The following is a 12,260-nucleotide window of genomic DNA, read 5'->3' on the forward strand; positions in this document are numbered from 1 at the left end:
ATTATTATTATTATTATACTTTTTAGGACACATCAAACACTCTTGAATAGCGTTCTTCTAACTGGAGAAAATCATTTGCAAAGGATTTTGCCAGAACTTTGATTAGGGCTTATCTCCCCAGTTTTAAAAGGATGATAGCCCAGCTCATAGGTTTGCAGCTCAGCCTCTCATAGCAAACCACAGATTGACAATTTGCAGAGTATGGGATATATTTCTCTTAAAATAAAGAGCACGGCTTTAGTACACAATTTGGTCCTTCATGCGGTTGCTGTAGCTGAGACTCTCCCCTCCCCCACCTCAGCCCTCGGAGCCCTTAGAGCCTCTCACCAGCTGTGTGACTTCCACAAATTACTCAACCTCTCCGAGCCTCATTTTCTCATTTGTCTAAAGCACGTAATACTCATAACCTTGCAGGATTGTTCTGAGGACTGCGGGAAAATAACTCTTCACATGGCGCCCCTGCCTGGCTGCTCAGCATGGCAGACACCATCCCTTTGCACCCACAAGCATGGCCCCAATTTAGGATGCTCTGAGGCCCAAGCCCAGGTCATCTTGCTGGCATTAGGTTCTCTGGATATGTTGGCACCTAAAAGAATGCGGAGTATACCACATTCCTTAGGGAATTCTAGCTCTTCAAAATCTCTTCTAATGCTAACCTTCTGTGTTTTCAGAATTTGTATACCTCACCTCTTTGCCTTTCCTTTAATCCCAGCCCCACCCCCATATACATGCCTCCTACTCTGCTTCTTGCTTATTACTATTGGTTTTCATTGGCATCTTCCCAAAGATCCGCACACCCAAACTCCTGGAAGCACTTTTGTGATCAGTCAGCCTACCTGGGCTCCATGCACCTTTTAGATGTCATGACTCCCTGTGGATAGCATTTATTGAACACCTACTATGTGTCTGAAACTGGCCTGGGTACTGTGTGTTTGTTAGCTCATTTAATCTGCTCAATACCTATTGAACTGGGTCCCTTTATTCTCACTTTATAGGGGAGAAAATGAAGGCCTGGAGAGGTTTAAATGTCTTGCCCAAGCTCATACAGCTAGGAAGACTGAGAGCAAGCGTGAGTTGCCCTTAGTACAAAGCCTACTATGTGCCAGGCTCTTGCTCCTTAGCTAGAAAATCTCCTCTGGCAGGAGTGTCCCTGGCCCAAGGTCCCCAGCCCGTCTTGCCACATGTAATTCTGCATCAAATATTTACTGAATGGCTGCCATGTGCTGGGTGCTGAGTTTGGTGTTGGCCTCACTCGAGATATCATCCTGCCTGATCTCACAGAGTGCTTTTCTGTCCCCAGAAAGTCAATGCTCTGCTAGTTGTGGGTCTAGGAGTTTGAGGTTTCCCCCCACCCAGCCCCTACCGTGTCCCCTGTGATACCTTCAAAAGCTGGGCATGGTCTCCCCTGGGAGTAGCTGCAGAGGGCCTGCCAGGAGCACTGTCACCGTCTCTCCATCAGCTGCTGCGTCTCCAGCGCAGTGAGCAGGAGGCCAGGCCTCCACGGGTGTAGAGAAACTCAGGCTATCAAGAAGAACAGCGGTTGCTAAACCGGCCACACACTTCCTCTGCTCGAAATGAGGAAGGCGCGCGGGATTTGCAGAAGGGCAGGTTCCTGTTTTTAGTAACCACTCTGAGCAGGCTTCTCTCTGTAAGGATAGGGAAGACCGTGGCATTATTAATTTTTTTACAAAGCGCTTGGGAATATGTGCAGCTTGATTCTAAATGCCTGGGCCATGCTCAGGCTTTTGGAGGCTGGGAACTTCTTCTGTAATTAAAAGGCAGGGAAGGCTGAGAGGCTGCTCTCACACATCCCCAGAGCTCACTGGGTCCAAGGAGGCTGGGGCTCAGGTCCGCAGCTTGTCTTTTCTCAGTTTCCTGGTCATTACTGCTTTTTTATGTCCCTGCAGAGGGGCCCTGGAGCAGAACCTATGCCCGGGCTCTTCCACAGACAGTGTTTAATTGGCAGAGGTGTGAAACAGTAGGCATCAAACCCATACAGAAAGAAGCTGCCCACCAGCCTTCTGGGGCAAGGCAAGCAACCCCTCTGCTGTGCTACAACCAGAAGAAGCTAGAAAGGATATGAAATGTAGTCAGCTTCCCCGCAGTTTCTAGATTAAAATTGACTAAGAAAACATGGCGACTGGATGCAGTGTGTGATGCTTGCCTGGCTCCTGGATCAAGGAAAAAGACCTAGAAAGAACATTCTTGGGATGAAGGTGGGGAGTATTCACATAGCTACTGCATTGTTGATAATATTGTGTCAATGTTAACTTTCTGGGGCGTGATAATGACACTGCAGTTATGCGGAAAAATGTACTGGTTCTCGAGGAGATACACACTGATGTGTTTGGAGGCCAAATGTCATGATGTCTGCAACTTTCAAATGGTGTGCTAAAAGAAAAAGAACTATAAAATATAAAGAAATATAAGTCAAGGAAAAGACAATGAGAGAGGCAGAAAGCAAATGTGGCAAAATGCTAACATTTGCTAAATCCAGGTGAAGAGCATGTGTGTCTTGTATATTTTAACTTTCTGATGGGTTTGACATTTTTTAAAAAAAATAATATATAGCTCCCCATTCATAGTACATGTGTCCCCATTCATAGTATATGTGTCTTTCTGTGGTGTGTGGGAAAGCGCAGGCACAACGGGGCTAAAGGCTTATTGGTGGCAGGACTGCCTGTGATTTACCTGCCAGGGCTGGGACAACCCTCCAAGAGCCCCGACTGACCCCCGACTTCACAGAGATGACAGAACAGAACATCCAGTGGCTTTCCCAGAATCCCACAGCCGGTCCCAACGCAGAGCCAGGACCAGTGTCCAAGGCTGGTGACACGCTGCCCCAGCCCAGCAGGATCGACAAGGCCACCTGGGGACAGTCATTTAGACACCTCGCTCAGTGCACTTGTCAAATCTGTTGAAAACATCAGGGCCACTTCTAAACTTGAAAAGAACTCAGTACTAGATAGTTGCTTCTTAGGCAACTTGTGAAAATACCCACTGTCTTCAAGGCAGCCCAGGAAGGCACAAAGGAAATGTTGAGAAAGATCCAGATGGGGAAGAACAGAGGGGCAGAAATACACCAAAGTGGAGTTTTCCCCCCAAATTCACAGAGAGGAGTAAAAGAGGTTTGGGAGGGGAGCTACTTCCCACAAGTGGCCAGTGGTAGGGGGATGACCTGTCTGTGGAGGTGCCATTAACTCGGACCTGGCCTGGGACAAGCCAGGTCAAGAGAAGCAGGAGGAACTTGTGGCTTGGCACAGGCTGTAGGGTTTGGGGAAGCTCCAAGTCTGATGGCAGAGGCAGAAGACAGACAGACAAGGGGCCACAGAGGGGTCTCCATGAGAGAACACAGCCCATGAACAGGAGAAGCTGCTGCAGAAGGAGAAGCTCAGAATTTGCAGCCCCTGGCGACCAGGATTGCAGTATTTGCTCCGCCTGTTTCTAGTGGGTAATTGCGTGGGGGGGGAGGCGGGGGTGATGGGGCGGGTGCCACTAACTTCCCCTGGCTTTGCTGTTTCTTTATCTCCTTCTCACTTTGGGGGTAACTGCCAGGAAACAGAGGGAGATTGAGAAAATGTTCCTAAAACCACCAACTCTGTCGCATGGGAGCTGAGCTGTGGCTTAACCAGTGGGTGTGAAGGTGGGAGCCCTAGGCCACTATCAGCAAGAGCAGGGGTGAAGCCAGGGCAGCCAAGCGCCTATGTGCCCGTCTCTGCAAGTGACCTCCAACTTTAGACCTTTGTTTCCAATTTCCCAACAGGTTCTCAACCTTGGCCCTATGGACATTCTGGCCAGACCGTTCTTTGCTGTGTGTGTTAGTGGCAGAGGGTGGGGGACAGGGGGCGGAGGGCGAGGGGAGCTGTGCTGTGCACTATCAGATATTCAATAGCATCTGGCCTCTATTTACCTAATGCCTGTAGCCCTGACCCCTGCTAAGTCGTGACCACCAGAATGTCCCAGGCATCATCAGATGTGCCCTAGGGAGCAAAAGTGCCCCATGACTGAGAACCACTGCATTACAGCTGTCCCACAGAGGTATGGGAGCATTGACTAAATCAACCTGAGCGTCTCATGGATTGCAAATGCTGCTCAGTTTAGTGAACTTATGGCAGTTGGGAAGTTCTGATGTGTCCAACCTGACCTGGGAACACAGACAGGGAGGGAATACTCAGATGCGGACGAGTGAGGCTCCATCCCTCCTTGCCCTTAAGGAATTTCTGATCTAGTGGAGGAAAGAGACACACTGTCAAAACCCCAAGGGAGTATAAGAAAGATGCCAATAGGGAGGGAGCCCGGAGAGGCGGGGACTCCTGGTTCCAGATGGGCACCTGGCAGTAAGGCTTGGTGGGACCAGATTAGATTGTCGGTGTTCAAGGTCACTGATGTTCTGAGTCAGTACAAGAAACAAAGACATAGAAACACTTGGCAGGGGATGCCCCCACCAAGGACCTCAAGTGAAAGTATAGGGTCAGCTCCAGCCCGGTGACAGTGTGTCACGATGCCACATTTGAGGGCTCCGAAAGATGCTCAAGCCCATCTGTGTAGAAAGCACCCGACGTCTGGAAGGTTTGCCAGTTAATTAGCTATTAGGTCCCAGGCTAATGGCCCCAGAAGATGCCTTCACAGGCTGATGATGCCTCGATTAAGTATGAGGATGCAGTCATCACCTTACTAGAATGGAATGTTCCACCATGTTCTTCACATTGTCAGGAGCCAGGTGTTACATTCCCCATTTGGGGGACTGGAAGGCCTCCTAGCCTAAGCACTAAGAAGCCCATTTCTCCAGCTTTGGGTTGCAGAGGGGCTCTAGGTTCTGGAAAGTTAAGGCGACTCAGGATCTTGTGGCAGAAGTGGGATGTGTAAGCCCCATGGTTTACAACTTGGTCCAGTATTAGCAGACTCCTGGTTCTACTCAAACATATTTTGCCTTTTTTCCCCATAAATGAAAGGTTCAAAGATGAGAAAGGCAACCTCGGGAATTGATAAGCTCCCTCTCAGTGGAGACGGTCAAGTGTAGGCCAGTGCACTTAGGAGGGAAGTTGCATGAGCAGATGCTCAGTGTCATAAGACTGTCAAGGGGATTCTCATGTTTAAAAGGGTGAAACCATATGACCTTCAAGATCCCATGCAAACTAGAAGTTGTTTGAGAGCCAAGTTTATGTCCCTCCCAGAGCTGGGTAAGTGACTCATTCATTCATTCAACCATTTATTCAACAAATATTTGTTGAGCACCTTTTGTGTGTTAGGTGCCGCTCTAGGGGCTGAGTTAGCGATGTGAACAGTTAATGACGTAGAAAGCACCTGAGGGAATGGGGATAAGAAGGGGAAGTCTCGCCTGGGAAGAGAATTTTGAAATGAGCCCAGAATGACACTGATGTGAAAATTAGGAAATCACAGGGCAGGGAATGCTTGCAGTGTTCAGGGACCAGAAGGGAACTGATATTTGGGGAGTGCCACGAAAGAGACTTGGCTCTTCTTTACGGTACCTATTTATTCTTCCTAAGTAGTCTGTATGTCTGGACCTCACCTGAAGAGACCGAGGTTCCTAGAGTTTAGCTTGCTGGCTCTACGTTAACCAGCTGATGAGGGACACCACCCAGGTCCTGCTCAATAGCCTCTGGAGGTGAGTCGCCCATTGTCACTATTATGCTGCCTCCCAGAGGGGCTTCCCACGTCCCAGTGCTTCCCTCACACCTTTCTAGCCTTGTGCCCTCCTCGAGCATCTGCTGAAGACTCCTATTTCCCACAGGACCAACATCATCCCTTTTCCTGGCATTCAGTGCTTGTCACATTTGTTCTCCACCCCCCTCCCATGGCAATATCACCGTTCAAGGCCTTGTTGTGGCCTTGAACTACAAGAACTTTATGTGGCCCTCTGCACGTCAGATAGGCCTTTGCCTATCTGCCAAAGTCATGAACTTTGCTGCTGGCCTTTCCCCCACCTGTGGGGGATGTCTTCCCTCGTGCAAGACCCAACCCAGAGCTCACCTTGTTCTTACATATTTCCAGACCTCCCCCAACCAAAGGTGATTGCTCCCTCCTCGGAACATTCCTTGGAGTATTAACTGCTCACGGGAATAGGACACATGGATTTGAAATCAAGAGCAAGAGAAGGAGTTCAAGATATTTGGGAGCTGTGAGACCTTGCACAGTCCTTCCCAGGACTGAGGGTCTGCGCCACCATGTATACAGACTACCTAGCACAGTGCAAGGCACATAGATGAATGTCTCCCTTGCCCTTCAAAGTGGAGCATGCGCTTGGGAAGGCAGGTGCAGGTCCTCACCCTGAGCCTATCCCAAAAGAAATGACCCATCATTATCCACTAATTAAATGAATAAATGAAGGTCCTGCATCTGCCTTCTGAAAAAAAGCACGTAGGTTGTGAATACTGACTTATTCACCTCTGGGGAAGACAGTAAGCTAACCATGGTCATCATCCAGGAGAGATCAGACCCTCTTGTTTCTCTAGAGATGGCAGTTGTTTCTATTTCTGGAACCATCTCCAAAGATGGATAAGTGGTCCACCTGGATGGACTGAATTCTCCAGCAGGCATGGGAGCCACATGTCATGCGATTCTGTGTGTTTCTTTGAGAGGCCTCTTGACATGGCAGTGTTCTCAGGAGAGAGAAAAGTGAAAGCTTGCTTGCCGTGGTGCTCTGCTGCAATGGGTTGCACAAACGTGTTGATTCACTGGAGTTGTTGTCTTTGGTCATTGCTCAACCTAACCCACGAACCCCACTTCGGGGGGAGACCTTACCTCTTCCCAGCTTTGTGAGGGTTGATAAAGAGGTCACTGGGTTTCTCAGAGCTCAGAAAGTTCTCTGAGTGGATCTCAAGTTCAGTCTTTATAACTTTGCTTGCCTGACAAACTTCCTCTCATGTCCCAATATACAACCTCTTTCCTAGATCTAAATGAGCCACTCATTTATTCAAATGAGGGTTATATTAAATGAATATTAACCTCAGGCCAGCCATGAGGCTAAGCTCTAGGGGGACAGGGGTGATGGTGACATGTGCCCAGCCACCCAGGAGCTCAGTGTGAGTCAAACAGGGGTCAGGGATGAACCACAATGGCAGGGCAGCATGGTGGAGGCTCCAGAGATAACGGAAACCAGACGAAATGGCTGGTGCTTGCAGGGGAGCCAAGGCTTGATGGAGGGGTGACTTTGAGCTCAACCTTGAACATGAGAGTTGTCCATCAAAACGAGACATTTGACAGGGCCAGCCGGGATGTTCATTTTGTGCCTTCTCGTTTTGTTTTTCATGATGGGATGACTTCAGTTGCATCTTGTCTGGAGGCGGAAGTGACTTTAGCATCTGCCACTCATCCGTCATCCTGCCTCCTGTGGTCCCCTGGCCCCTCTCAAATGCATCTGGCACAGGCTGACCAGTAGCCCCTCCTCAAATCGTTTCAGTCTCAGTGCTGTTCTGCCCCAGGCTTCCATGGCCCCCCGTCATCCTTGGCCTTGTACAGATTCTCATCTGAAACTCACTGCCCCAACTTGCCTGCCCAGTCACCTTCCCCTTTCTCCTGTCTCCTGGACAGGCTCTGCTGGCTTTTGCCTCTGAATTTACTCCTGTTGTTCCAGTGACCTAGAATGGCTTTCCCCTCATCTTAGAATCTGCCAGAATCAGGGATGAGTCTCCTGTTGGGGCCAGCCAGAGCTTTGATGAACTTTCATCTTACTGAGTCAGAGTCTCATTACAGGGCTCATGTTCCCTTCACTCCCTACAAAAGGTGAGGCCACGCCATGTCTCCCCCTGCTCTTGTCCTCTGCCCAGTGGTACAGTTCTTCAATGATCCAAATGGCTGGTGCCTGAGACTGGCTCCTGCCATGTGGCATTGGTGGGCAAGAGGGATGGCAGATATGGGGCCATCTGTCTGCCACCGAGCCTTGCCAGAATGGCTTGCATCTGTCCCAGAAGCAAAACATTTGCTGATCATTTTTATTCCTATGAACAGAGCAGACACTGTAGGCCTACAGGGATGTCCCAGCTGGACTCTCCTTTCTTCAGCTCACCAAGAAAAAGGTCTCTTCCTGTTGTCTGATATAATCATCTCCAAACTTTCAATTATGCACCCAGACAGTAAGAGTTTTGAGGAAGTACCCCATATATGCACATTTTGTCATTAATTATATATGCAGATGACTCTGCAAAGATATACATTATAAATATAAAAATATTTTTAAAGCATAAGACTCATTAAATACTACATTCTAGAATTTTCTTTTTGTGTTCCCATGGATTATCTTGGACACTTCCTTTGGAAGACCAAGACTCTAACAGTAACAAAGGAGACAGGCATCATGGTTAAACAAAGAGGGATCTTAGAAAGAATTTTGAAAGGCTACATGTTATCTGTCCCGGGGCAAATATATAGTCCAGCTTCTGGGAAGGGCACAGAGGTCCTTGTGAACTCCACTTAAGAACAAAGACCAGAGTGAGAGTCGGTGCATGGTGGCGCTGGGTGGCATCAGGCTCCAGGAAGATAATTTGTGCAAGGGTCTCTCATTAACACCTTCATTTTCCCATCTCTCTGCTGGTCTGACTTCCAAAAGCTGTAAGCTCCATGAAGTCAGGGAGCCCAGCTTTTTGTCAGTGACTGACACACCCAGCACTAGCCCCTCTCACAGCCCAAGGGAGCATGATGTGTTACTGGAAGGAAGGAAGGGAAGAAGGGAGGGAGAATGGGAGGGAAGGACAGAGGGAGCAGGTTTAAGAAAAAATTGAAAAAAACAAAACCCTCCCCTCCCTGTAGATCACAGACTTCCTCAAGGCCTTCATCGCTTTCTGATCCCCTGCGGCAGCTGCCGTATCAAAGTGCTCCAAGACGGACATGGAACTGTCCTGATAATAGCCTTGCTCACCGCAGCAGAGCAGAGCCTGTGTCCCAGGGACAGCCCGGGGACAGCGTGGGGGGGACAGCCGACACAGCTGGCTGGACACAGAGCGATAAGGCCTCTGTGATCAGCTTCCCATCGTGAACCGAGTCAGGTCTCCCAAGCGCTCTGCCCTGGCACTTTCATCTCCTGAAACATATCAAAGACACAGGCCCAGCTACCTCTAAACGTGCTTTAATAGCACAAAACAGGGTTAAGATCTGTGACTGAACAATGATGGCTTTCACTGGCGTCCCCTCCCGAGCTTTCATTCTGGGATGCCCTAGCTTCTGGGAGATGAGCTTTCGTACTCACGACGAGGTCCTGCTGCTGGTACCTAAGGAGAGCAAGCTTGGAACCGGCTGTGATGTGATTTTGAAATGGTGTCAGGCATTCATAAGTGGCAGGACGGGTGTGAAATTGCTGGTCGGCGTCTACCCCGTCGCCCACTGAGCAACAGCTAATTACAGCAGCGACGGGTGGCAGCCGAGGGGGACGGGGAGGGACAAACAAGCTCAGTGGCTTAAAATATCCTTGGCCGGAACAAAATTCAACCCTGCAAGCCTTCTTTCAACTGGAGGATTATTTCACTATTTCTTATTTTAGTTTGAGTAGCAATAACATTATAAATAGTAACCACTGCGCTCTGCCTGGTGCTTTCGTTGAGTTTATTTGGGGAAGAACTCTGTGAAGTAACGATTATGCTTTTAGTGATTGCTTTTACTTATTAGAAACCTAACACATACATGCACTTTCCCTGTTGTCTCCTGAATTCACCTCAACAAATAAACAAGGTGAAGATTCTTCTTATCCTCGTCTTACATCAAGGACACTGAGGCACAGGGAACTTAAATCACTTTTCTAAGGACGCACAGCAGGTAGAAAGGATTCCTGGACTTGAACCTGGACTGATGGGCCCCATAGCCCATGCTCTTGATGCCATACCTTGAGACATAATAGGCCCATTTTATAGATGGGGAAACCGAGACCCTGAGAGTAAAGCCACTTACCAAGTTGTCAATGCAAGATTGAGTAAGATTTCTCCAATCCCGGTGCCCATGCTCTGTCCATTTTCTCTACGACTATAATAATTAATATCTGCTTCCACCTGACACATTTAAAGGGGAGGGTGTTGGAAATGACTCATAACTATTTAGTTCATAGAGAGTCACTGGCACCTTAGTAAGCATCCCCTGGGAGTGTCTGTGTCGGAAAGTTTGGGGAGACAGTCTCCTTGAATTACGGGCCAGGGGCTGTCAGGGCTGTCCTCTGTACCGGGTGGGGGCTGGGCTCACACCTCTCGCCCCGCTGGGGCTAACACAAGCTAAGGAAGGAGCCGCCGCAGTGGCTAACACTGGGCCCGTGTGAACACACCAGGCCTTGCTGGGGAGGGTTGGTGTGTGAGGCTCAGGCCCCAGGACTGTGCTCTGATCACACCCAGGCAGCCCAAGTCGCGGCCTTTGTGCACTGTCCTCTGAGCGGCCACCCTGACCTCCCTCAGGCACAGGAGTTGGCCAGTTCCTCTCCTGCACTCTCGAGGCCACACATACCCACCAGAACCTCAGACCGTGTGCACACACCATGCTTCTCTAGGGCAGGTGTGGTGAGCCCTTTCTTCTGGTTCGGAGCTGGCCGGTGGCATTTGCTGAAAGAAGGAGGGAGGAGGAACGTAAAGGAGGGGAGAAATGGAGAGAGGGAGGCAGTCCAGAGATGACTGGGAGGAAAATAGTAATTGGACATGGCTTTCTCACTTCTAGAAGTCTTCACTAGCTTTGACAATATTCCAGACCCTCCTATTTCTTGGGGCAGTTCTTCATACACCATGGCTGACTGCAAGAGTCAAAACTTGCAGGGAACACAAGTGGCTCGATCTCTCCTGTGGAGTAGAATTGAGGCGGCAAGGCTTCCATTCTTTCTCCCAGTGTTGGGGGAGGGGCACCTGTGGGAGGACCTCTCTCCACTTCCATTTTTCCACCGTGAAATGAGGTACAAGGACACGGTGCTGGACAAGGGCTGCCCATGCGTGCCTTGCATGCGTCAACTTCACCAATCTGCACAACACACCCCAGAGGTACCGATAAAATCCCACCCTTGCAAAACGGATTTGGTGACGTTAGTTGATTTCCCCGAAAATGACAATGCCGCCAAGCAACATAATAGAGGTTCGAATGCGTCTGATTTCTAAATTCACGTTCTTATCGCTTTTCTACAGGGGTTTTGTTTGCAAGGTTTTAAAAGCGGGACTAGGTGGAATTGGTCAATGATGTACAGGCGTGCAGGTGTCCTGCTGGTCATAGCAACAGAACCAAGACTGGCAGAAGTATTAGAAGCCAGGCAGCCTGCAGAGCTCGTCACAACACATTTCTTGCACCTCTCGCAACAAGTCTGTGAGGCAAGCGCCCTAGAGTGGAGGGACTGAGGTGTAGAGATGTAATTCGTTCGAAGCCGAAGAAAAAGAAGATGGCAAAGCCACAGTTCAACCCCAGGCTATAATCCTCAAGGGCCAGTGCATTCCTTCTCTTCTCTAAAGGTGCCCTGGTCCTTTTTATGGGCCAGCTGGTCCCTGAAACAAAGCTACAGGCCTAAGTGACTGGAAAGAAACATCTGGGTACTTTTGCAAGCTCTAATTATGGAATTATTTTTAAAAGGCAACCTATACCAATAGGAATCGCTGACTGAGAACGGAGGGAAAAACTCTTTATAAAATCCCTTTGAAATAAGGGGCCTGTCCTTGTGTCAGTCATCACTCAGTGTCACTTTTAACGGGTGATCGCTTTGCCTGCGAAATCAGTACTTTTTCAGTGGCAAGCATTTAAATGGTTTCTGACAGCCAGAAGGTGACGGAGACAATTAGATGTAATGTTTGTGACAGATGGAAAACGGCATTTTGTGAAGTCCGCAGGAACCTGGAGGAAAACCATGACAGGAGAGCTAGCTCCATTCTAAAGGGCAGAGCCAAGGCTTGGCTCCTCTCCCCTCCCCCAAGCTGAAGTGCCTGGGAGGTCCCCCCACCGCCTTGGAGAGCTTCCCCCAAATGTGCAGATGAGACCTCCACACTGTATCTCCATAGGTAAAGGGGACAGTTGTGTGGCTGAGCCATGTGGAGAACAGGGTTTGCCAAGGTATCTGGAGAAGGAAGGAAGAGTACAGAAATTTGCCTCCATCCCTGTTCCCTTTGGCACATGGAGGCTGGGTGGAGCAGTGGCTTTGGAGACAGCCTGAATCCAGCTTCCAAGCAGTGGGTGACTGGGGTCAGGTCATTTATCCTCTCTGAGCCTCTGCCATTCTTTCATAAATGGGGCAGAAGTCCTCCCTGCTCGGATCAGAGGTTTAGTAAGCACACACTGAGAATAGTTTGTAAAGGGCAAGGAAC

At 49.3% G+C, this 12,260-nt stretch overlaps 2 protein-coding genes across 3 annotated transcripts in view; one reads left to right on the top strand and one right to left on the bottom strand.

The window, feature by feature from the left end:
• The window catches only part of TG (thyroglobulin), a 244,300-nt gene that overhangs the window by 187,442 nt on the left and 44,598 nt on the right, over window positions 1-12,260 (top strand). The window lies entirely within an intron of this gene.
• SLA (Src like adaptor) overlaps window positions 1-12,260 on the bottom strand; it is an 81,675-nt gene that overhangs the window by 32,403 nt on the left and 37,012 nt on the right. Inside the window, exons 1-2 of one of the 2 annotated variants that reach the window (XM_026495384.4) lie at window positions 9,203-9,336; window positions 1,381-1,646 (exon numbers count right to left, since the gene is read on the bottom strand). The gene's annotated coding sequence lies outside the window, so the exon portion shown is untranslated. Of the gene's footprint in view, window positions 1-1,380; window positions 1,647-9,202; window positions 9,337-12,260 lie in introns of those variants that run through there. The other variant, XM_057307998.1, reaches the window with a different exon arrangement.

This window comes from Ursus arctos, unplaced genomic scaffold, assembly GCF_023065955.2.
Source record: "Ursus arctos isolate Adak ecotype North America unplaced genomic scaffold, UrsArc2.0 scaffold_6, whole genome shotgun sequence".
NCBI classification, from domain to species: Eukaryota; Metazoa; Chordata; class Mammalia; order Carnivora; family Ursidae; genus Ursus; species Ursus arctos.